This window comes from Sturnira hondurensis, unplaced genomic scaffold, assembly GCF_014824575.4.
Source record: "Sturnira hondurensis isolate 20B ecotype Veracruz unplaced genomic scaffold, ASM1482457v3 Scaffold0014384, whole genome shotgun sequence".
In the NCBI taxonomy this organism is placed as follows: Eukaryota; Metazoa; Chordata; class Mammalia; order Chiroptera; family Phyllostomidae; genus Sturnira; species Sturnira hondurensis.
Window position 1 is genome coordinate 25,925,056 of NW_028087015.1, and position 25,685 is coordinate 25,950,740.

The 25,685-nt window shown below is 40.2% G+C and overlaps 1 protein-coding gene and 1 pseudogene across 1 annotated transcript in view; both read right to left on the bottom strand.

The window, feature by feature from the left end:
- TAFA2 (TAFA chemokine like family member 2) overlaps positions 1 to 25,685 on the bottom strand; it is a 443,544-nt gene that overhangs the window by 224,711 nt on the left and 193,148 nt on the right. The gene's annotated exons all lie outside the window — the stretch shown is intronic.
- On the bottom strand, positions 16,673 to 17,080 carry LOC118998711 (peptidyl-prolyl cis-trans isomerase NIMA-interacting 4-like; annotated as a pseudogene).

Here is a 25,685-nt window from a genome sequence, read left to right on the forward strand (position 1 = left end):
AGTTCATTAACTACTGTGAAGCACGTTTGTTCATCAATGAAATAGTATGGTTGTGAGTTTTAACAATAACTCTGTATATGAAATACAAAAGACAGTAACTATCGCACAGGAAATGCTTGTCAACTGTTATCTCTTTTCTCCTCTCCTTCTAGGTGAATTAGATGCCCTTCAACTCAAGAAATATCTTGATGGCGATGGTGTATTCTAGGGTTTCTAGTATAATAATGCTACCATAAATAATCAATAAGTGCTTTATGACTGAACAATACACATTTCTTATTATTAAGAAAAAAAGATATATTCATGTACTAACCAGTTTTAAGGTTAAAAAAGATCCCTTTTTAAAGAGCTACTTTAGACTCTTTCCTCTTCTCAAATTTCAAATCTTCTACTGTCCATTAATGAGACTATACAAAAGATACGAAAAGTAACTACTTGACATAGGCAGTCTGGAGACATACCCAATGACTACAGAGGAGAATCCTAAGCCAGTTTGTGGCTGTTAGACTAGTTTAAAAATACGGGACCTGGTCTGCTTGCCAAACTCTGATTTTATGTGTTGTGTAACAGGGCAACGCATAAAAGACATACATCTGAAAGCATCTCTAGTAAAAGATCTACTAGGTACTTAGTGGAAAATAAATCAAGACATACTGCGATTAACTCAGTCTAATAGAGAAAAGATGTATAACAAAATGTGGTGAATACTTCTTAAAGGATACAAAAATGACAATATAACAGCACAAATGAAGGCAATATTCACTGAGCTTGAGGGATCAAGAACTCAATACACATTTGATCTTGGCCTTGCTTGTAGAAGAGTACAATTCACAAGGCAAACAAGACAAAGGGATGTTTCATACAGAGGGAATTGTCAGACCAAAGGCACAAATGCATGAAAATTAGGTTGTAATACGTTCACAAGATATCAATAAATCCAATATAGCTAAAGCAAGGGGCAAATAAAGATATATGGTCAGAGATAGGACAGGAAGGGAACATACAGACTGTTAAAGACCTTAACAGCCAAGCTAGGAGCATAGAGTCAAAACAGAAGTTTTGACCCTACCATTTCAACCCTGAGAATATTTTTATTCTGCTATGTTAACCCTAGGTACACAAATTCCTCTCTTTGTGTGTGTGTGTGTGTGTGTGTATATAAACATATATATGAGATAAAATGTCCTTTCTTTTTATTTTGATGCTAAGAATAAAGAATACATAATTTAAAAATCAAGGATTTAATTGATAATAGTAGAGATCACTGGTAGGTATCAACCAAACAGACTAGAACTGACAGCAGCTAAAACTGCTAGGTACTTCAAATTGATGGAAGAATCCAATGATCTTAGTAAAATTTATTACATCTGAACATTTTTTGTTTCCCAGATTCTACACTTGCTAGAAATAATAGCTACCTCAGAAAAAATATAGTGTCAGAAGCTGTAATTTGTTAAATGTGGTAAGAACAAAACTGGCTGAAAAGCACAGGCAAAATTTAAGTCAACAAAGGAGGGTTAACACATCTTGAATATAAGAAATAAACGAACTGAGCCAAAAAAAGTTCTGGTGCTAAGAATTAAATGGCAACCCAGTGTGGCTCAGTTGGTTGGTCATCCTCTCACAAAGCAAAAGGCCACCGATTCAGTTCCCAGACAGGGCGCATGCCGGGGTCATGGGTTCAGACCCCGATCAGGATGCATACAAGAGGCAGCTGATCAATGTTCGTCCCTCACATCATGTTTCTCTCCCTCTCTTTCTCCCCCTCTTCCCCTCTTTCAATAAATAAGTAAAATCAGTTTAAAGAAACAGAATTAAATGGCAGATGAAACACAGAGTCTGAGGAACTTTATAACTGTCAAAGTTTGGCAGTAACAAAAACTACATTTTACCACAAGAAAATGATATAATAGAAGCACTATTCATTAGTTATTATAATTCACTGGTTAACAAACATGCATTAAATGACTGTCATGGACCAGAAGAGAGGAGTTATTGAGATGTGGTTGCAGAGACAAGAGTCACCAGTTAGCAAATTTTTGCAAAAATCATCATGAACACCAGGTGTAGAATGCTGGCAGTGGGAATGGAGAGAAAAGAACTCAAAGAGCATTTGAAGAGATGAAAAAATAGTCCTCACTGATTCATTATATATAGGTTAAAAACAGCAGGCTAAAGAATATTCTCTTGCATATCTGCATTTCAAAAATGAGAGAGTAACCCACAATGTCTCATGACCCATTAGTTCTACATAAATGAAAATAGAAAAAAATTCTTTGGATATAGCTAAACATGCCATTATAAACTTAAAAGAAGAAAAGAAAATAGGGGGGTATAAAAAGCAGAGGAAAATAAGGAGTGGAAATCAAAGGCACAAACACAATGGCTATACAACACTCATTCTAAAATCACATGGGCAAAGGTGATCAGAGTCCTCCTGGGGGGAAAAATGCTGGAGGGAGTATCTGGGTCTTGAATGATGGGAAGGAAGCAGATAGACACACAGAGTGTGGTAAACTATACAATACTCTGAATCTATTCAAAGTCTGTTGGTGCTATTTGTTGTTATGATAAAAGAAATTAATAGGGGAATAGAAGGTGATTCAATGAAAGGTTAAACAGCTGGACTAGGGCATCGGCATTGCCTATAAAGAAGGAAAAGGAGAGAAGGGAAAACCTCAAGCTGGTTTAACCAGCAGATACACCCAAGTGGTGATCATTTCACCTTTCCAGCCCTCCCAAAGTTGTATGAGTCCTACCTTCTTGTACCAATGTCTTCATACTTAGAAATTCAGAGTGAATTCTGGTTTTTTGCTTAAACCATGTCTGACAAACATGGTATAAAAGAATTAGGTCTGAATAACTCAAGGAAGCTAGAAATGGGAAAGGAATGGGCAGGGGGAGAGGGGGGACAGAAGAACCTGTAATAGAGGAAAAACAAGTAGAATGACCTCTTTTCAAAGATCAAAGGACCGGTACCCTAAAAAAAAAATCTGGTCATTGGAAACAGATTAATGGCAGCAGCACGTCATCTGGAGAAGCAGCTGGGCAGCAGCAGATGACCTTTCAAAAGAGAGAAGCAAATATCTCAGGAAAGTAGAAGTTATTAAAAAAAGTAACAGGGTGCCAAATGGAGTCACCTGTTCTAAGACCAAATCACCAAACCAAGACCAACCGAAGTGCAGGCTCAGCCTCTTCAGCAGTATAATCGTCACCGGTCGGCCCTAGGGAGGTCATCTGCCAGACAGACCCCTGCTCATCTGCCTCAGGAAAGCGAGGTGACCCTCTCCTTCCTTGTGCTGCCCCCTTCTGACTATGAAAGGCTGCCCAATTCCTGAATCACTGAAATAAAGCCACTTTGATCTTTAAATTTACTCACTTGGATTTTGTTTTTTTATAACAGAGGTGAGCAGGAAACTGGGGTCAACTGGATTGCAGAGAGTTTAAAACATGATTAGGAACTAAAGAATCTGCCTGACGCAGAAACCTAGGGACCCAAATCAAATCACCCAGACTTTAGAAAGGATTTTCCCGCATACCTCAATATCCCATTCCAACACTAACGCCAGAAAACAGAACCCTTACTCTGTTACCACCCCAGATAAAAATAATCACATAAACTGTAGAAAAGAACAATTTGTTCCTTCCATTTCAAACCCATAAACCCATTTTTAAAAGTGCTTGTTTTTACACATCTATCAAAGATAAAGTATAGATACTGTTAGTAAAAGTCACTGGGGTCCAATATAAAGGATCCAGAGACACATGAAAAGATGCTCAGTATCGCTAGCTATCAGAGAGATGCAAATTAAAATCACAATGAGGTACCACTTTACACCAGTCAGAATGGCCATCATAAACAAAGCAACAAACAACAAATGTTGGAGAGGGTGTGGGGAAAAGGGGACCCTAGTTCATTGTTGGTGGGATTGCAAACTGGTACAACCACTATAGAAAATAGTATGGAATTTTCTCAGAAAACTAAAAATAGATTTGCCTTTTGACCCAGCAATTCCACTGCTAGGATTATATCCTAAGAACCCTGAAATACCAATCCAAAAGAACCTATGCACCCCGATGTTCATAGCAGCACAATTTACAATAGCCAAGTGCTGGAAGCAACCTAGGTGCCCATCAGTATATGAGTGCATCAAAAACCCATGGTACATGGTTTTTACACAATGGAATTCTGTGGAGCAGAAAGGAGCTCCTACCCTTTGCAACAGCATGGGTGGAACTGGAAAGCATTATGCTGAGTGAAATAAGCCAGGTGGTGAAAAACAAATAACCATATGATCTCACCTTTAACAGGAACCTAAACAACAAAGCAAACAAGCAAGCAAAATATAGCCAAAGACACTGAGATAGAGAACAGGCTGACAGTGTCCAGAGGGGAGAGGGGAGGGAATTTCAGGGGGAAAGGGGAAGGGTTTACAGGAATAAGTATAAAAGATACATGGGCAAAAACTAGGGGGGTGGAAATGGGAGGGCATCTGGGAGGGCTGGGGGATGGGCTGGGATGGGGATAAAGGGCAGAAAACTGTACTTGAACAACAATTAAAATTAAAATAATAATAATAAAGTATAAAAAGACCAAGAAAAAAGTTCATTGGGGTCCATTTCTCCACTGAGGAACATACATATGAGTGCAAATTAAAAGTGCCCTACAAAAGTGTTATGAGTTCCAAGTGCCTCCAATCTTCTTACTTATATATCACTAGCAGTCTAGGAGAATGTTGCATATCTTGTTTTAATCAAGTTCACATCCTCCAAGAGTACATGTTGCAAACACATATAAGCTCTGATTTCCTTCGCAAATATCATTTAGACTTTTTTAAATTATAGAATAACACAGTGTTTCCCAAACTTGTCTTTACATAAGAATCGCATGGGAATTGTTTAAAGCTCCAAATCCAGACAATTAAATTACAACCTCTGTGAGTGAGGCACAGGCAGTATTATTTTTTTGAAGCTCCCAGGTGATCCCCATGGGCAGGCAAGTTAGAAACCACCGTGTTAACAGAGAATTCCTTAAAGCAAGGGTGACAAACTCATTTCCACCGGGGGCCACATCAGCCTTATGGTTGCCCTCAAAGGGCCAAATGTAATTTCAACTCCTTAACAGTTAAGGAGTAATTACAGTTACATAGACCTAAAATGATTTCAGCCCTTTGAAGGCAACCACAAGACCGATGTGCCCCACCCCCCATGAAAATGTATTTGACACCACTACCTTAAAGAAAGCCTGATTAGCCCTTTAGATTAGCCCTGCAGTTCTCACACTTTGCTACCTCTCAGAGTCATCTGAGCAGTTCTAAGGACCCCCAACCTTAGTTGAACCCCACACTAATTAAATTATCATCTCGGAGGGTCTGGAGCCAGCCATCAGTCATTACTTAAAGCTCCAAATGTACAATCAGCTTTGAAAACCAATGTGTTACCCTACAGGACAGTTTGTAATAGTCATCAAAATCATTAGGTGTCTGGAAGAAGACCTTCCACTGATATAATAAAAATGCTTGTTAGAATGCTCCAAAATAAAAAAGGGAGAAAACAACAGAATGTGGAGTAGGTATGTAAGGATAATGAAGCTCTAGTGAGTAGACCAGCTATTACATTAACAATATTAAGAATTAGGGCAGAAACATCTAAGCTGGTGTGGCTCAGTGGATGGAGGAGCACTGGACTGCAGAACAGTCACTGGTTCAATTCCCAGTCGGGGCACACGCCTGGGTTGTGGGCCAGGTCCCCAGTAGGGGACACATGAGAGGCAACCACACATTCACATTTCTCTGCCTCTCTCCCTCCCTTACCCTCTGTATAAAAAAAAAAAAAATGAGGGCAGAAAGAGAAAAGGACCAAGCAAGACAAAGGGCGAAAAAGAAATGCGACCTATTGCCATTAAGAGATGTGTGACTGAATCTTTCAATCTCTGTGTAATTAACAGAATATTCTCCTTTCCTACTCACTACTATTGCCAAATGTGTAAGTCTAAGAAAATTCAAAAGGAATGTCAGTGGTAGAAAAACATTTCCAAGTACTCAGATATGTAAATGAAGTGACTGAATACCTTCAAAGCACGAAAAGGCCTTCTCTCATCTCTCACGAACATTCTAATCCCAAGTTCCTGGTCACTCCAGGTTTGTTGAAGATTAGCTCAGTCAGAACAAAACATGTATTACATTTCAAATGCAGCGAAAAAAAGTGGTTGAATTAAGATGATTTGATGATACAATTTGCAGTGTCTATTTAATCTTTGCTTTTTTGTAAGTATTTTTCAGTGGTTAAAGTATTGTTTTTTTAACTTTATTTTTATTGTTGACACAATTACAGATGTCCCCCTCCCCTCCCCTTTGCCCACAGCCACCCCACTCCCCTCTCTTCCCTCTGGCCTTCACCACACTATTGCCTGCGTCTATGAGTACACATATATGATCTTTAGCTCATCCCTTCACCTTCTTTCATCCATTCACTTCCTCCTCCCTCCCCTCTGACAGCTGCCAGTCTGTTCTGTGTATCCATGCTTCTGTTTCTATTTTGTTTGGAAATGTGTATATATTTTATTCATTCAATTCCACAAATAATGAGATCATATGCTATTTGTCTTCTCTAACTGGCTTATTTCGCTTTGCACAATAATCCCTGGGTCCATCCACACTGTCAAAAAAGGTAAGATTTCCTCCTTTTTTACAGCCATATAGTACCATGTTGTATAAATGTAGCACAGTTTTTTATCCACTCATTTACTAATGGGACCTTGGGCATACACAAGATTAAACTCAAAATGAATAAAAGACTTAAATGTAAGTCACAAAACCATAAAAATCCTAGAAGAAAACATAGGCAATAACTAAGCGACCGAGAAATTGCCAGCCTCTCAGAAGCACAATTCAAGACACTATTTATCAGGATGCTCACAGAACTGGTAGATTATAGTCACAAATTAGAGGAATGTAGTCACAAATTAGAGGAACATATGAAGGCTAAACTAATTGAAATGAAGGGAGATGCACAGGAAACCAATAGTGATGGAAAGGAAACTGGGACTCAAATCAATGGAATGGACCAGAAGGAAGAACGAAACATCCAACCAGAAAGGAATGAAGAAATTAGAATTCAAAACAATGAGGAGAGGCTTAGGAACCTCCTGGACACCTTTAAATGTTCCAACATCCGAATTATAGGGGTACCAGAAGGGGGAAAGAAACAGCCACGAGTGGAAAACTTATTTGAACAAATAATAAAGGAGAACTTCCCCAGTCTGGCAAAGGACATAGACTTCCAGGAAATCCAGGAAGCTCAGAGAGTGCCAAAGAAGTTGGACCCAAGAAGGAACACACCAAGGCACATCATAATTACATTAGCCAAGACCAAAATGAAGGATAGAATCCTAGAAGCATCAAGGGATAAGGGGTCAGTCACCTACAAAGAAGTACCCATCAGACTGTCAGCAGATTTCTCAAAAGAGACCTTCCAGGCAAGAAGGGGCTGGAAAGAAGTATTCCAAGTCATGAAATCCAAAGACCTACAGCCAAGATTGCTTTATCCAGCAAAACTTTCATTTAGAATGGAAGGACAGATAAAGTGCTTCTCAGATAAGGTCAAGTTCAAGGAGTTCATCAGCACCAAGCCCTTATTATATGAAATGCTAAAGGGACTTATCTAAGAAAAATAAGATGAAAAATATTAACAGTGAAAGGACAGCAAACATACAGTTATTAACAACCACACCTAAAACAAAAGCAAATCAAGAGGACAGCTAGATCAGGAGTGGAACCATAGAAATGAAGAACACATGGAGGGTTAGAAACAGGGGGGTGGGAGGGGGAGAAGTGGGGAGAAGGCACAGAAAATAGCACAGATGGTAGGTAGAAAATAGATAGGGGGGGAGGGCGAGAATAGTGGGGGAAATATAGAATCCAAAGAACTTGAGACACATGGTTATAAACTAAGGGGGGGAGAATGGTGGGGGAGGGAGTGTGCGGGTGGAGGGGAATGAAAGGGGGGAATAGAACAACTGTAATGGTATAATCAATAAAATATATTTTTTAAAAAAACATAGGCAATAAAACTCCAGACATCTCTCATAGCAATATTTTTGCTAATATATCTCATATGACAAGGAAAACAAAAGGAAAATAAACAAATGAGACAACATCAAACTAAAAAGCTTCTGCACAGCAAAAGATACCACCCACAAAATGAAAAGGGAACCCACTGTACAGGCGAACATATTTGCGAATGATACATGTCTAATAAGGGGTTAATTTCCAAAATATATAAAGAACTTACACAACTCAACACCAGGAAGACAAACAACCCAATTAGAAAAATGGGCAAAGGATCTGAATAAATACTCCCCGTAAGAGGGCATACAGATGGCCCCGTAGACATATGAAAACAATGCTCAACGTCACTAATCATCAGAGAGATGCAAATTAAAACCACAATGAGCTATCACCTCACACCTGCCAGAATGGTTACCATCAATAAATCAACTAACAAGCGCTGGCAAGAATGTGGAGAAAAGGGAACCCTTATGCATTGTTGTGGGGAATGTGGACTGGCACGGCCACTGTGGAAAACAGTATGGAGTTTCCTCAAAAAATTAAAAATGGAGCTGCCTTTTGATCCAATGATCCCACTTCTGGGAATATGTCCTAAGAATCCCAAAACACCAATTTGAAAGAATATATGCACCCCTATGTTCATAGTCATATCATTCACAGTAGCTTAGATCTGATTTAAGTATCATTTAAAACAGATTTTGCAAAGTGTAATTAGATATGCTGTCAGATGGGAAGAAAAATTAAAAGTGCAATTCACACTGTTACAGTAGCAATGCTCACAGCAGAATGTAATCCAGTCTCTACAGTGCACGTGATGAAAGACTTGCAGGGAGCCTAGCACTTAAATTATTAATCATTGGGGAAAAAATCTGTATGCCACATAAATGGGGGAAAGGTCTTTTTCTTTTTTTAACTTTTGCAAATCGACTGCCTGCTTAAAAGAAAAGAAAAAGCATCCATTATCACCGGTTCATCTAAGTAACAGCTAAGCATGCACTACCAAATGACAGAGTGTGCTTCAGACAATGTTTTGTGAAAGCATCTAGAGAGTGAATCACATTGGGAGGATTCAACAGTTATTACAAATGCAAACCTCCAGGCCGAAGCCAGGCTAACCAACAAATTTTTAAACCGCACAGTTTCTCATGCAGAGGTAGGGGCAATTCTAGACATTGCTAGTCCTACCCTGAAACACCAAGAGGGAATCAAGACAAGCCTTTAAAAATCAGGGCCCCCTTCGCTGACTCAGAAGTATCTGTTACAGTGAAACAAGTTAAAGGTGGTGTGTCTTTTCAGCTTCTTCATTGATCCACCATTGCACTCACCAGTTAACCAACCAAAAGACAATGCCTCTTCCCAACAACCTGAGTTGTTGCTGCTAAATTAATCAAACAAGGAGGCCATCAGAGTGAGGGGCTCAAAGGCTACAGTGAGCTAAGTAAGCAAACTCAAATCTAAGCTTGTAAATACCTGGAGGTCATGAATTCAAAACCTAAGGAGAGCCAATCACGAACAGCTAACTAGGCAAGAAGCTGTAACCAACCAAGTAATTTCCTTTCTTTGTTTCCACGCCTTCACTCTAAGCCTTTTCCCTGGTTCCTATAGGTAGACGGCTCCTAACCATTTCCAGTGTGGCACTGCCAGATTGGAATCAAGTTTCGCTTAGTTAAACTCATAGGTTTTAACATGCTCAGCTTATCTTTTAACATAACTCTGAAAATAAGAAAATCATGGAAACAAGTTTCAAGTGTACCCTCCTAGCAGATGTAAAGAATCACACCGAAATCAACTAAAGAAACTTTTACTTTGAATCTGGTCAGGAAAAGCAGAGTTTGGGGGATGTTGATTATTTAAAGCTGATCAGTTATTTTTAAGAAACTGAAGGGGTTCAGAACGAAATTTCCCAAGAATGGGCTTCTATGGCATGCAGATTATTTCAAGCTGAAGACCATTAAAGCCCAACAAACTCAAGAAGAGCTTTTCATCTCCCCCTTACCTGGCTAAAGGACTGTAGGTAGAAAAACCTGCTCCTAGAAGGCAGCTGCCACCTTAGTCTAAAGTGAACTAAGGGCGGGCAGGAGACAGGGACAAAGGTATAAAGTCTGTTCACTCAATTCCCTTCTGTGCTCCACTGTCTGTGTGACCCAGTAAGGGTTTGTTTGCTCTTTATCACCTACCTGTGGATTGCCTGCTTTCCTCTGAAGTCCCAGACCTCTGCCTTCCTCTCCCCACACAGAATGGCATGAGCCTAATTGCCCTTAGACCCCAAGTTCTTGTGGAACCCTGTATGCGCATATGTGAATAATTGGGTTATTCTCTCCTGTTAATCTGTATCATGTTCATTTGAACATTACACCAGCTAGAAAAACTAGGAGGGAAAACAAGGAAATTTTTCTTCCCCCTCACACTGGTCAGCAATGTGTATTATAAGCCAATTGTAAAGTAAATGACACAATTTAAAAATCATTATAAGCACAAAACATTTTGCAACTTTTCATACAAATTTGCATTATAAACTAAGTATACTTTAATCCCAAATGAAGGACTCAAGTAAAATTTTTTGCCTAAGCCTTATTAAATGGTTGATGTGATCAGCATTTCAATTCTGCTCTTAACAAGAACTTTGGATAAATAAAATATTTGTTCTCTAAATTTTAAAATGGTTCCAAGTGGCTAATACTGAATAAGTACCGTTAATATTAAATACCTCATTCCCTGAAAGATGGTCTGTGTTTTTCACATCCATGCTAAAAAGATTATACAGAGTTCTCACAAATCATGAAACAAAAATACCTCATTGTTTGACTTTCCTGTCCCGTGTTGCTCTGCAAGCACGCACTGATTTCGGTGGCTTCCATGGGGAAGCCCGGATAATGGGCACGCTGCTGTCGGCAAGGCCTCTCTCACTGACACCCCTCTTCTGTGGAACTCGCTCGGTAACCTGTACCTGCCTCTAAAAAGAATACAGTTACATTTGTATGTCTTACAGCTGGTAGACCAATGAAGGAAAACCATCACTCTTTTTTAAAAGCCTAGTTTTCTCTTGGTTGCATTCACTTAATTCTAGAGGTCTTTGTCCTTGCCTGGAATATGCAGCCGTTCTGTTACTTTGTTTCTCTCACCACAAGAGAAATCAATGCAAAAGAGCCACTTTTGAGGACAGCTGTCTTTCTTCCAGCCAGCCTCCGACAATGCACACATAGCAGTGTCCCCATTCTTTTGATCAGGCCTCAGACACCCTCTGACTGGGGTGAGGGGGAGGGAGACTCAAAGAGGAAAGGAAGGAAATTGTAGCACAGATTTCAGGAGGTTACGGATTTGCCTTCTTTCAGACTAAGAACTCTTTTTCATAAGAATCATAAAAACATTCCCACAACTCTGGCAGTGGTCGAGGTGCTCCGAGCCATGAAGGGGGGCAGACTTTGCCCCGAGGGCTGTGTCTTTGGCCCAGGGATTATTTTGGTTGATTAATGTCAAGAAACAGCACAGAGAAAAGCTGTGAAGACTGAGAAACTGCATTCACAAGGGAAATCTTCACTTGTAAGAATGCCTCCCTTTCCGTATTGGAAGTGGAAGACTCTAAATTTCTAGAAATTCTTATCAATGGAGAAGGCATGGACTTAAATCTGCATAACAAACGTACCCTCGATTGCTGTGCTTTGCCTGGTAACTTCCCATAACTGGGGTCCCCCACTCCCCCAACATTTTCTTTGGTCTTTAGCTAGAGATAGTACTTGAAGTGACGGCTTGAGCCACTTTGGGCAGTTATTATTTTTCTGCGTATCTCCCATGAATACAGGAGGTATACATCTTATTAAATTTCTATTTGTTTCTCTCCTGTAAATTCATCTTTTTTTACAGGAGGTGTCTGAGCCGACAACCTGTTAAGGAAGAGAAAGAATTATTCTTCCTCCCCCACAGCAGAATTACCCAGATTTTGTTTAGAGCTGTGTGACTTTGGAAAAGTTACTTAGCTTCTCTGTGCCATATTTTCCCATGTGAAAATGAGTATAGTCATGTTTCTTCTCTACAGGAGGTTGTTGGATTAAAAGGGACAATGTATATAAAACACTTCACCTACCTGAGTAATTGCCCAATAAAGTTAACCTTTACTTGGAAAGCAGAATTGAATGAAGATCTCCAAAAGACCTACCATCCTCTCCAAATGTCTTCCAAAAAGAATTTGGTGAATCCAATACCCTTATCTACATTTATAACATACATCACACCCCACATTCCAAGATATATACCCATTAATGTCTCAATATTTTGCGACAAATACTCTAACTGAGGGGCTTAATAATTTCCAAAATGAAAATGCATTTGGAAATTGAAAAGAAATGACACAGGTTCCTACATAAGAAACAAGGGTGGAATGGCAAACACCTGCGTCAGACAGCAGTACTCTGGGGGAGGGGTGAGTGAAGAAGAAACAGCCACAGGTGTCCAAACACAGCCACACACATTAGGCCCGAATGTCCTCATGGTGCTTGGTGTCTCTCACAGTAAAGAGGCCCTGATTTCACTTGGAGAGCATTTAAGTCTACATGGATAGAGGGCAGATTTGGGGGCCTCAGCCTAGACCTACTGAATTAGAACCTCTGGAGGGGAGGAGGTGGTAGATCCCAGAAACTGACATTCGACAAGAACCCCCTCCTGCTCAAAGTCCCCGCTGTGACTGACTCCACAGTCTGTGTGCCATGGTGCAGGAAACCACACACCGATGTCCCAAGTGCGCATTAGCGGTGCTTGTTAGAGCTGGCCTGTTCTTGCCTACAGCTGCCCCTCAAGACACACCCGGAGGAGATCGACACTTCCTCACTCAACACGTGCAACTGCCTCCGCATCAGAAAAACCTAGAGCCTGGTGTCTCCAGTAACCAGGAAAGTGTGTCAAATTCATTTTCACAGGAGAATACACTTCACCTCTTCATCGCCAAACTATAATAGGTTATATAATGTGAAACTAAATAACATTTGCCGTTTTCCTACAAATAACTTGATGCTGTTCTCTTTCAGTATCAAATGAATTATCATTAAAATAAATTCTGGTCAAACAAACTCCTCAAAAATACTGCAGTTACTTTGTAGTGGTACATTGTTTAACCACCCTGCCACCACACAGCACTTTCCACATAATTAGATAAACAGTAATTACCAGTTGAGGAACCAATAACTAAGCAGAATTAGTGGATGGTAAAGGTAATCACTGTCTTACTGGAGAAACACAGAAAGCAGATCTTCAATGAAGGACTTATACACTAAGCCACTGAAGAACATCTCAAGAGTCCTGGGTTTTAGATTGTGTCACCCGAATAAAAAAGGAGCAAAGTCAAAGAGAGAAAATTTAGTGAAATGGTGAATCATCTACTGTATCGTCATTTCAGAACTTAAAGCTAGCACCACCAGTTCCCCCTTTCTATTTTAAAAATGCTAAAATCCACGTGAGTTTATATAGCTAGGGCATAGGAAGGATGCAAAAGGAAGTAATTAATAAATGTTCTAGCAACTCACTGAAGTACTGCCCATAAACGTCCTGAATTGGGTAAAGTGTCACTGAAGTTGGAAAAGCAAGCACAATTCATTCAAAGAACATTAAGGATATAGTAAAGAAAGTGAGAGGAAATAAAGAAAAGAAAATAATCTCATACTCCCATCCCATCCCACCCCCGTGCCCCCCCCCCTCTCATTTCCACCCTTCTCAGTTGTTGTCCATGTAAATTCCCTCCCCTCTTCCCTCTGGTCACTGTCAGCCTGTTCTCTATTTCAGGGTCTTTGGTTATATTTTGCTTGCTTGTTTGTTTTGTTGTTTAGCTTCCTGTTAAAGGTGAGAACAAACTGTACTTGAAAAATAATTAAATAAATTTTAAAAAAATTTGTAGATCATGAAAAAGATTATATTTCTGAGTTAAAAACTTCTACAAAAAATTAGTACCATGCTTTTTAAAATACAGTTTTAGAAAAAAAGAAAAATGTTCAGAATAAAGAAAAATTGTATTAATGTAAAAAAAAAAAAGAAAATAATCTCAAATGAAAAGCACTAGCAAGAGCACAGCAGTGCCCCCAGCAGGCCAGTTCCATCACTGCAGTAAAGGCACCCAGAAGGAAGCCAAGATGAAGACGTGGGGAACTAGACTAGAATGGAAATCCCACCAAGGAAGCATCATGGAAAAAAAGAAATAAAAAGGAAGGAAAAGTTAACAGCCCTCTATGTTTATTCCCCACCCCATATCCCATAGTCAAGCCTTACCAGCCCTTTGTTTTGTGCAGAAATATTTTACATGCCACACTGACTAGAAGCATAGGCTATAGAAAACAACGTTATTTTCCTTCAGATGTGTTATCTTTACATCGTAGTTCATGCTAACGAATTGTGAATTACCTCCAGACACTCTTTCCCCCATAGGAATATGCCCTTGGAATCATAATACTGTACAGGAGATTCAGAAAAGACTCTTCTATTTCCAAATAGTGGAGCACAATTTTCCCTTGTTTTTTGAAACTTAGCTGCAAGGAAGTGAGTTAATCATATTCCTCAGTTTATAGAACACTGTCATCATTGTTGCGTTAGTTTAATTTCCAACTTGTTTCTAATCCTCCCTTGTCCCAGTACCCCCATCCCTAAACTGCTTGCGATATGTCCTAAAATATGCCCATCTCTCTATAAAGACAGTGAGTTTATACGAATGTGTTTAATTTACAAACGTATGTTAGACTGTGCATCTCATTTTTTTCTTAATTTCGTAATACCTTTCCCACTTCTTAATACCTATTCATGTTGCTTTCTTTATATCTAGTTTGTTGCGCCGAAGTGCCCTTGTTAAGAATACACCTTGTACATTCTACTCCTTCAGTTCCCTAGTTATAGACACTTGTTGCCTCTAATTCTCAAATACTATTCCCAACATTACCAAAATAGATAGATGAGAGAGAAAGATAATCCTCAAGTATATTCCTTTACCTTTGTTAGAATTTTCTATAGGGTACACCTAGGCCTGGGTGAGAAGTCATGGGTGTGTGCTCACATAATTTCACTAAATACTATCAGACTGCTTTACAACGTGACTACATTCCCCAGCAGTGATTGGGGGAGAAATAAGGGTGGGTTGATTGTCTCATTTTGTTTTTCTGTCCTCGGTACTTTCCATATATTTATATTAAATATTTCCATATTTATAAGTTCTTTACCTATATTTCCCACCCTGTGGATTAACACTCTTCAAATCAGGTAAAGAAGACGGAAGAAAGGCTTATTTCAGAAAGCTCAAGGTCAACAGCGGGAATGCAGTAATTTGGGTGGAGTAGAGATTTAAAAAATGCTATAGTTTGCAAAGGCTCAGCCTTGGAATAGACAATGGGAAGCTCAAGACACAATGCGGGAGTATGGTGCATCTTCTGTGGGACCCCCTATTTTTTCCTTTACAAGAACTTACACTTGTCATAAATTCACTCTGCCATTTATACCCTATGTGATCCAAAATGACACCCTTGGGGCAGAACACAAACAAAAGCTGCAATTCAAATATCCACTGATTCTCTGCCTGGGACACCTTCTGCCATTATCACCAGGTAATAAAAGTTGGGGAGAGTGAAGGGTTAGGTCCCAGGTCCCTAGGATTAATGATCAGCTCTCTAGAAAGCAGTGTGAAGCCCCTGCCCCACAAGAACCAGCAAAGTCAGGGCAATATCCCGTTCAGAGGCTGAAAACAAGCTCAAAGCCACTATTAAACGCATAAAGCTAATAGCCCCAAATACTAACACAAACACCTCTCTGATCTCAGGTGTGCTCATTTTGTTTATGTTTATTATTGTTACTGTTCTGTGACCACGTCAACCATCCCAGGGTCCCCTGCTTCTTACTCTGCCTTGAACTCCCTCTCTCCACGTACTCACACAGCTCATCCCCGTGTGGCTCAAGTGTCGGTTTAGCAGAAAGGGCCTCCCCACCGATCTTTGTAGCTCCTTCACACTCTGCTACACTATCCATCCAAACACTTAATCACATAGATCTTCCCACCAGAGTGTAACTTCCATCAAAGCAAGAATTTTGTTAGTCTCTTTTTTTTTTAAATTGTCGTTCAAGTACAGTTGTCTGCCTCTCTCCCCCCGCCCCAGCTGGACTTTATTAGTTTCTTTCACCGTGCCATCACCAGCATCTAGAACAAAGCCTGGCCCAAAGAAGGTATTAAACATCAGTGGATCCAATCAATTTAGATTATGATAGGTGTTGAAGATCAAATCATGAAAAGGCAGCCTAGTCCCTGACCTCACAAAGCTCATACTGTCACGGGGGAAACAGACTCATAGGCTGTGAGGATCGCAAAGCTCAAGTCTCCCGACTGAGCGCTGCATCTGAACGAGGTACAAAAGCTGGGGTTCGGTTACTTAGTGGTAGCTAAGGGAAGACAGTAGCAACCATGAGAAAAGAAAGGTGTGAGCTACTTGCCTTTCCCCTGTCCTGTATCTTTAAAGCCTTTCCGTGTGTTTTTAGAGACCCATTCAGATTAGAGGCCACAAAAGGGGAAGTAGCCACGAAGACTCTTCACAGACTGCAGCATTCTAAAAGCATTTTCACTTGTTTTTTTTTCAGTCTTCTATACAATTTTATTTTCTCCCTTCAACCATAACAATATGATACCCAAATTTCTTCTTAACCGGAGTGTCTGCAAACACAGGCCCGTCCAGCCCACCTACAGGTGAGGCGAAGGCTGCTTCTTCAAATGGTCCCACCTCGGACCCTCTGGTCATCCAGCCTGGCGCCCCATCCCGGCCTGGCTTTGTCTCCACTGTGTGGGGTAGCCACTTCACTGACTCTCACTCCAGACTCTCACTTTCCCAAGGCTTTCCTGACTCCTCCGTGTTTTTCACACAGAATGTGTCTGAAAGCATTGCCACCACCTCTGGGACCCCAGGGCTCCTTATCAGAACTGTCACTCCCAAGGCTGCATTCCGACTTCCGCCTTTTCCAGAATCACTTTTTCCTTTGGGTGGCATCTTCAGGACTTGACATTGAACTCTCAACTGTACTGGTTGCCATAACTTTGGTTATATTGGTTTATACACGGAATATTACTTAGGTTTTAAATAAATTATTACAGGAGCAATTTATTCAATGTACATAAATTTACACATATACATAACTTGATGTCGTTTAACAATGCGTACAGAACTGAGCATTTGGACATGCTTCAGTGGTTATGACTTGTCCTCATTAAGTCATGATGCTTGTTTTCCAACAGAATGAAAGCAGTATCTACCAAGTCATATTAGAATTGTGACCATGTTGAGCAAGCAAGCTAGAATATACACCTTCAGTCCATGTGCAGTGGAGCAGAATTGAATACTCTATTTGTATTTTAAACCAGACTCTCCTTGACTAAACTTGAGGAAAGTGAAAGGAACTGAAATTTTTAACACTGTCCTGGCCTTTGAGGGAGAGGGCAAACATGGCTTTGAATGTGAAGTTTGACTGATCACACAATTTACTCTCCAGAAGGAACCTATTGCCCCTGCTGACTGACAATGCTGTCGAGGGAGAGAAACTCACACAGACAGATGAGCTCCCACATCGAGAGTGTAGGGGTCCATGCCCCAGGGTTGCGGGGAATACTGGGCTTATTTTGACTTGTATAATGCAGACTAAAGATGAGTGAATAAAGGAACACTGAAATATTTTGCAAATAGTCTTCACTAGAAGTTGATTTTGCCCAGTGTACACTTCAGCTCCTGGGAACCGTAAAGGCAAAGTGTTAGGCAGTGGTCTTCTAATCCTAAACTCTTGAGGGGAAAAACTAATTTGGTAGTAATAATAATAGTCAAGTGGCTTTCCCTGGTAACCACTAACTAAACAGTCCACACACAGTGGCCCTGTGGCGCTCCATCTTTTGTATCGTGTTCAGTGTATTTCCTGGCTGAGCGAGCGACAGGACCCAAGTCAAATAAATGATCTAAGCCTTAGATTCTACGGTCTGTAAGAAAATCCATCACTCAGTGGTCATGAGACCTGGGGAAAAATCACTTAACCTCTTCAATGGTAAAACTCACCCTGCCTTCTCAACAGAGGTCATTGCCTCAGATAAAAGTCATTTCTATATAGTAGGAAAGAATGTGTGTGTAGTTACTTGACCAGTGGTGATAAAATCACGAAAGTAATTAGACCTTCAGTATGTGATATTCATCCGAGCAGACGTCAAATACAGTCTTTATAAAACAATGCTCTGGGGAAACAAGTTGCTACAAATGTAGCAGTAATTTTCACCTCCCCCTCAGCACAGTCGTTTCCCTCAGACTTCTAGGAGGAGGGTATGTACAAGAGAGATTTTTAAAGAAATTTTTAAATGCTAAGAAACATTTATAAATGTATGAGTCAAAAGCATACCAATTTCCTTTGATGTTTGAAAACTATAGTCCTTCAATTTTGAATAATTACATGATAATATGACATTATATAAACTAGTCTTGACAGAAGCTGAGGCAGGGAGAAGAGGAAAAGGTGTTCAAGGTCATGGGCTAACTTTCCCAGTGCTAAAGCCATCCTCTGCTGCAAAGTGATTGTCCTGGTCAGGAAAATAAAATGCAGAAGACCCACACCATGGGGAATATTTTAAAACAAAACATACACATTATTTCCTTTCAGAAATTCATCTTATGTAGCTGAATTTCCTCTTTCAAATATAAACTAAGTCATCATGATCATAATTTTGCTATCATTTTAAGCACCCAGTTTCATAAATGGGGACAGAAATACTGCTTTTTCTTTTCAAAATTCAAAGGAAACAAGCTTGCAATATGGTTTTAAGAATCTTAGGGCAGCAGGCTCCACAACACATAAATCACAATGTGATCCCTTGCAGTGTCCTCTTTACATGTAGCTGAATTTAAAAAGGTAATAAGGGATGAGCAATTGTCCCACTGGTTTCTGTTAGCATGAGCACTGTTTCTACAGATCTCTGCCTGCATTTCAAGCCCGTCATTCATCAAGGCCCAGGACAAAGGAATGAATGGTTCTGGTCATATCATCACTGAGCAAACGTACTCGTCTCTGGGCCGGGCCCCACTGTTGCACAGTTTGGGTTTTGCCTTTTCAAAGTATCACAAGTATCATGCACAGTTTGGATTTTGCCTTTTCAAAGTGCAGATCGCCTTGCTTAGAATTATTGTCCTCTGCAAGCTACTAACCTGCAGAACCCAAGAAAGTCTGCACCTTCCTGAAAAAAGCAGGTGACCTGTTGGAAGCTGTACTTCTATGAACACAATACTATCTAAACCCAACATATGCTAATCTAAAAGCACTAAAATTATTCAGGCTGCTCCTCCACCTAAAGTAAATGATCAAAATAGGTACATAAAATAATGTGACATCTTATGAAGGGTCTCTCTGGAGGCAGGAAGTGAACAAACACGGAAATGTTGCCCCATAACAGAGTGTACTCAGAAAGCTCCGGAGGAAAACCGGCTCTTGCATATTGCCCAGCGCAAATTGAGACCCTCCACAAATGTTTGCTGAACCAAATGAAAATCAATAAATTTCCCTAAGGCTTAAATCACAAGAAAATAAGTCAAAGATTATAAATCATCATCATAATAAACACTTCTTCATTCAGGATTCTTCCATGGTGACTGAGTTGGTGCTTCTGATGGACACACTAGTTACGGCCAGGTTGTGGGGGTGCCCTGGCAGTGCCCACATTCTGGGGGGGGGGTTATATGTGGGTGCCAGCACGGCCCAGTCCTGTGCCCCAGACTGAACTAAGCACCCTCCTTTTCTCTCTCTCCTGAAGGAGCTGTCTGGGGGAAATTATTTTATCATTGGTTTTTCTTTTATTATCATAAGATGCCATCTTCATTCCCCAATGGGATTTGAGGCATTCCAAACAGCGGACAGTCAAATAGACTAAATGAATTCTAAAATGCTCCAAGATTTAGAGTCCAGAGAACTCGATAATACTAAAACACATCAAACAACTAAGTTAAAAATTAAAGTGGATCAGAAACCATTTGGGGAGTAATGAAATCAAAAGCAGCATGTGAATCCATATGGAAAGATAAACTCTCCTGGTAATAAGCCCTTAGAGGAGTTTTTCATGTAACGCTTGCTGGGGAGAACCTTAAGAAGCAGAACACATCGAAGATCTATCCCACGTCTTCCAATCATTCATTAATCCAACACCTCCTTATTGAAAGCACCTGCTACGTACACTGCACTCTTGCTTCAGAAATATTCTTTAAACAACAGTTTCTTAACATGGTGTCTGACCAAAGCCAAGGACAGAACATTTCATTATACTCATCAAAATACATTCTACCAGAAAACTAAGGTTATAGCCAGGAATATTGTACTCTGGTGATTCAATTTGGCCCTAGCAGCAGCATTTAGAAACTATTCGGTATTTATGGAAGAGTCGACACATGTCCGAACAGCAATGGTCCTCAAATACCGTTGCAGACATCCTTCAGCAGGGGGCAGTCTACGCCAGCAAGGCTCTCTGCTGAGCACCGCGGGAAGTGAAAGGCTAAGTCTTTAATTGATGGAGACATTTTTCTTTAACACTTAGGGATACAGCTTTCATCCTTGTTTCGAAGGAAACAGTCTCACCTTGGTATAGGGATGGGTGCTGAGGAGTCTGGACAGAACCAGATTTTTTCTCAAAACTGAGGATATTTTCAACTACTCCAGTGATTTGCGTATAGTACATGACAGATGTATTTGCCCAGAAGAAAAGGTGTATATTTGTTAATAGTATTGTGTATTCGTGTGCTCTTTCCTGTGACAAATTTTGAGGAACATTCCATCTTGACGCTCTGCACCAAGATGAGTGAGCTGTAAGAAGGCGCTCAGTCTGTGCTCACTGGTTCGGTGCCACAGCAAAGGATTCTCACACCGAGTTGTGTGTGCCCTCTCCTCCAGATGTGGAAAAATGCCTGGCTGTCCATAGAGAAAGATAATAATAATGTGTACACCACAGAAAAATGAGCTGTTATCTCTCCTCCCCCAAAAAAGGCTTATGCCTAAGGCTTGTTGATAAAACAGGTCCTCCCATTAACTTTTCTCCACAGAGCAAAACTTTAAGAATTGTACATGACATTGGCTTTGGAAATGCCTGTAACATTCCAACAGTTACTTGGCTATGTGAACTCACTCCTGGCTAACCAGGAATATAAAAATATGTGCTCCCCACTTTCTAACTCTTTCCCAAGCTCCTCAGCACCACCCCTGAAATGCCTTCCTCATCCAGAAAGAGCGTCACAGCCCACCTTCTCAGAGAGGAGAACCCAGAGCCAACTCACAGCTGTGTCCGAAGGGAGGCAGGAGAAGCTACACTCCTCTGCCCACTCCCAGAACAGACACAGTTCAAGAGTGGCACCTGGCAGATCCACTCATTTGAAGCAAATGTATAGAAGTGCTCCAAAATAGACTGCCAGAAAGCGTACTGCCCTCACAGTCAATTAAAATAAATGGAGAAAAGGACACGCAAAGGAAAACTACCAATTATCCAAGGCTGGAGTGTGCCCAAGTCCAAACAACTAATACACCCTAAATGTGTAAATCATTACCCTCAATATTTCAATGATTTCAGTAATTGAGAATCATCTTTTCATCATTCACTTCACCTCCAAAACAGCACTCCCCACAATTCAGTCTCTATTAGCAATCTGCAGAGAAATTAATTGAATATCGACCCAGAGAAACGTCTGCTACCTGTGGAATCACTACAACTATCCAATCAAAAACAACCTCTAAACTGAGATGCAGCAAGTTAAGAATCCCATCTCATCACTTTGATTATATTTTAACTGCTAGTACTTGGAAGCCAAAGTCTTTTATTTAAAAATGAGGATTAGAAAAATTTGAGACAACAGCAGTATAATGAGAAAAGCCCTAGACTGGCGGTCGGGAGTCTCAGCTTTCGACTTCTGCTCTGTTCTCCTGAACTCTGTGTCTACGACTATGGACCATTTGTTCATTTATTCTTTTATTCCACTATTTATTAAGTGTTTACTCTGAGCTAAGCACTGTGCCATTTCCCATCAGCTGTGATACTTCATTTATTTAAAGGACAATATTTGTATCTATTCTAACATACAGGGTTGTTATGAGAAATCAATGAAATTGTTTATGTGATGCTTTGTACTAAACAATAAAGTACTATGCAATTAGTCCTGAAGTGACTGTCATTGAAAAAGCACTGTAATATGCCCCAATCTGCACCTGACCACCACATCAATGGGATGCACAGGTGAATAAGCAGAATTTGTGTGTACAGAGTGTGAATTATGCACACTGGCATGTGTGTTATGATGTATTTGCGTTATAGCAAATAAAATATAATTTGTAGAATAGAAATGGAGAGGCAGACTACTTAGGTGAGGGAAATAGTAAACTTTTAAAAACACTCATGCAATAACTATAAATGGAGCCCATAGAAATTTGTATTTTAGAACAGCAGTCTCCAACCTTTTTGGCAACAAAGATTGGTTTCATGGATGAAAATTTTTTCAAGGACCAGGGTCAGGGGATGGTTTCAGAATAATTCAAGAGCATTACATTCAAGCTCACCTCCCGCTGTGCAGCTTTAAAAATTTTTTCTTGATCTTAATTCATTTCTTTTTGTTCTCTTTTACAGCAAAACCCCTTGAAAAAATTATTTGTGCTTGCTGTCTCAATCTCCTGTTACATTCTCTCTTGAACCTAATATAACTAAATTTTTAGCATTATGCTGAGCAAAATAAGCCAGGTGGTGAAAGACAAATACCATATGATATCACCGTTAACAGGAATCTAAACAACAAAACAAACAAGCAAGCAAAATATGACCAATAACACTCAAATACAGAACAGGCTGACAGGGTCCAGAGGGGAGAGGGGAGAGAATAATAGGGGAAAAGGGGAAGGACTCACATGAACAAGTATAAAAAACACATGGACAATAACCAAGGTGGAGGGTGGAAATGGGAGGGAGGTGGGGAGCACTGGGGGGAGCGGGGGGGGGCAGGGCTGGGAATATAAAACAGAAAACTATACTTGAACAAGAATTAAATAATATATATATATATATATATACACACACATATATATATATATATATATATATGTATATATATATATTATCTAAGTGCAGATTTGTCTCCAAAAATCTAGGCACACATCCAGCTTCTGTTAGTGGTTCCATTTGGAAGCCTAAAAAATCTGGAGTTATTGTGTCCTTCAGAATTTGATTATTCTTCCCATACCTGCTATTACTTCCATCTCCCTAATTTCAGTAAATGAAAACTCCATTCACAAGAAATCTTCCTTAATTATCCTTTTTCCTCACACTTTATGTTCCATCCATCAGCAAATTATGTCAACTCCTTGTTGGTAACCTATCCATTCAAATGGATCACCAATACCTAACCCAAAAGCCCATTGCCTCTCACCTGGACTTCTTGCAAGACCCTTCATGCTTCTGCCCTTATTTCCCTCTGGTTTGTTCCTACAGAGCAGTGAGAGTGAGCATTTAACGTAAGTCAAACTATGACACCACTCCCCTCAAAATATCTCAACGGCTTCCCATTTCACTCAGTTAAACCCAGTACCTCCACTACAGCCCCCGCCCCCAGAGCCCTCACTAAGGTCCTACGTGATCTGGCCGCTGCTTCCTCTCTGGCCTCACCCATCATTCCTCACCAACTCTTTCAACCTTCTTTCCAGCTTCAGTACATTGCTCCTTTCTTTCTCCCATCATACATCCATCCACAAGACTGTAAGTTCCATGGGAGTGAAAACTTGCGTGTTTTATAAAGTGCTGTGTCCTTTGAACCAAGAACAGTATCTAGCACATTCACATATTCATTGAAAAAATAGAATGAATTACTAATGAATCTCTCTGTTGTTCTATAAATAATATTGCCTACACACTGAATGTCAAGTCCAATGCCTCCACTATGTCAAACCTTCAATGAAAACTCTAGAGATAAGCGTTATTATCCCTATTATGCAGATGAGGAAGCTGAATCCCAGAAGGCTATATTTCACATCCCAGATCACACGGCTGGAGAGAAGCAGTACTGAGGCTTTAACAAGAAGAGTCTGAGCTCTCTTCCCAAGGCCTCTCTGCTCAGTAAGTAGTCCACGGTCATTTCTATTACTCACTTGTGTTCTTACCATACATGGAAAGCCTTCTCCCAACCCTAGATTTCAGATTTCTACTACAAACCGACCTTGTATAAGTAATTTCTTTTTCCATTGCCCCACTCATGTATATGAATCATTCCAATTCGTATCATTGTCTCCATTCTTAAAATTAAAACACTTAAAGTTTATGAAGTACTGTAGTGCTCTCAAGTGTATATGTTTTTCCATAGTTGTCTACATGTTTGTGTTATCCTTATCTGCCCAAATAAATACAATTCAAGACCTTATTTTGAAACCTATTTCATTAAAATGTCTTTCTGCCTCATATATTAGCCACTGAGGATGTTCCCAAATGATGGCTGGATGAACCTGGAGACACGCAAATATGTAAAAGAGTACAAGGTACCTGGATGTCAGAAGCTACACACCTCATTGTTGCCATTCAAACAGTCCTATCATAGGACATAATAGCACAGAATAGATAGCCATTGCTCAGACAAACGGAAATCTCATAGATCAGGATTTTCCTTTCCAGTCCTGCTAAACCTGTTTCCTCACCTGTAAATTGAGAACACTCCACAAATGATCACGAGTAGGTACAAATGACTGAAGTAGATCTTAAATAATTCTCTAACGAGAAACTAAAGTATGTGTGTTAAGAGAATGTTTGTTTGCCTCTTGAGTGATTCCATTCTGTTCATCTCCAATCTCCACCGAAAGCAAATGAAAAATTCATGTTCCTTAAACACCGCTACCCTGACATCACTCCCCTGCTGTGAAACCCTGCACCACTCCTCGCTACCCAGGGAATGAAGTCTACTCCTCTCTGTCTGGCATGGAAGACATCTCACAACTGAGTCCTGCTCTCTGCAAACGGATGGCCCACCACTTTGCAACTAAGACTCCAGACCAACAAATCTGCTCCTCTCTAGGTGATTCAATTAGGTATGATCTGCATATAACACTAACAGATCTGTGCTCTGTTAGTCACAATAGGCTTACTCTCAGTTCCTCAAATAATCTATGTTCTTTCCTGTATCAGAGCCTTTACAAATGCTGCTCATCTCCACAGACCAGCCTGCACCATCTCCATATGGCTGGTTCCTTCAAGTTCAGGAGAAAGGTCACCTGCTTAGCTACGTTTTTTCATGACTTCACAATTCCATCAAACGACCTTCCCCATCATCAGTTTCCTCTACTTGTATACTATGTTGTTTTTACTACAGTTTAACTCAGCAATTCTTCATGTGTTTGTTTAGGTTTGGGTTGTTGGTTCCTGTCTGTCCTCTCTACTAGAACGTAGTGTTAGACCAGATCTGCCTTTTTCAACATTGTGACTGCCCAGTGCCTAGTACGGTGCCTGGTTCATCGTGGGAACTCAGGAAATACATGTTTAATAGTCAGTGAACGTGGATGTGCATTTGAGAGCTCACTTGATTACATAAGATTCCATTTATCTGGACTATCCGGAACAGGCACATCAATAGAAACAGAAAGGAGGCA